General features: G+C 43.6%; 1 long non-coding RNA gene across 1 annotated transcript in view; it reads right to left on the bottom strand.

Annotated features, from left to right (window-relative positions):
- The window catches only part of LOC119341115, a 1187-nt gene extending 586 nt beyond the window's left edge, over positions 1 to 601 (bottom strand). Inside the window, exon 1 of the long non-coding RNA XR_005164905.1 lies at positions 437 to 601. This is a non-coding gene — a long non-coding RNA (uncharacterized LOC119341115). The remainder of the gene's footprint in view (positions 1 to 436) is intronic.
- Between the last annotated feature and the right edge of the window lie 66 nt (positions 602 to 667).

The following is a 667-nucleotide window of genomic DNA, read 5'->3' on the forward strand; positions in this document are numbered from 1 at the left end:
AAAAAAAAAAAGCACATCAAGTCCAAATGGATTCATAACCTGGGGCATTAGGCATAGAAAATGGTAGGCATGAAATGCGAACAGCAAACCGCACATGTTTCGAGGTGAAATGAAAATACAATCCATAAGTTTTTCTTTTTGCGAATAATTCACAAGCCTAGTATGTACAATGGCGAGCCTAATGTACAAACTTACCCAACTAGTATTAAACTCATCCTTCTAAAAAAACTATTAAACTCATCACCTAGCTAGAATCTATTTTCTCCATATCTATGGTCATATTTCTGTTAACAAGTATTATTGGAAAAATACTACTGCTGCTAATTATCACCACATTATAATGACAACAACCACAATTACTGGAAAACAAATTTATCTAAGCACCAAATTTGTAAAGATTTCCGAGCATTAATCAGGAATGCTTAGACGAACTTACTTGGATCTTTGTTAGTCTTCACTGCAAGGCCATTGAAGTAACAACTGCCTCCCTTCGCCTTGAACTGCTGCCAGTACGCATTGATCGCGTAGCTTGCATGCGCGTCGAGGGTGTTGGGCTCGTAGCACGCACCGCCGGGCTGGATGGCGGCGCACGTCCCCGTCCCTTGCCCGCACGCGTAATTCAGGGCGAGGGCCACCGCCGTCTCGTTCAACGGCTTGCCGCCGCCGG

The sequence above is a fragment of the Triticum dicoccoides genome, chromosome 7B, assembly GCF_002162155.2.
Source record: "Triticum dicoccoides isolate Atlit2015 ecotype Zavitan chromosome 7B, WEW_v2.0, whole genome shotgun sequence".
Lineage (NCBI taxonomy): Eukaryota > Viridiplantae > Streptophyta > Magnoliopsida > Poales > Poaceae > Triticum > Triticum dicoccoides.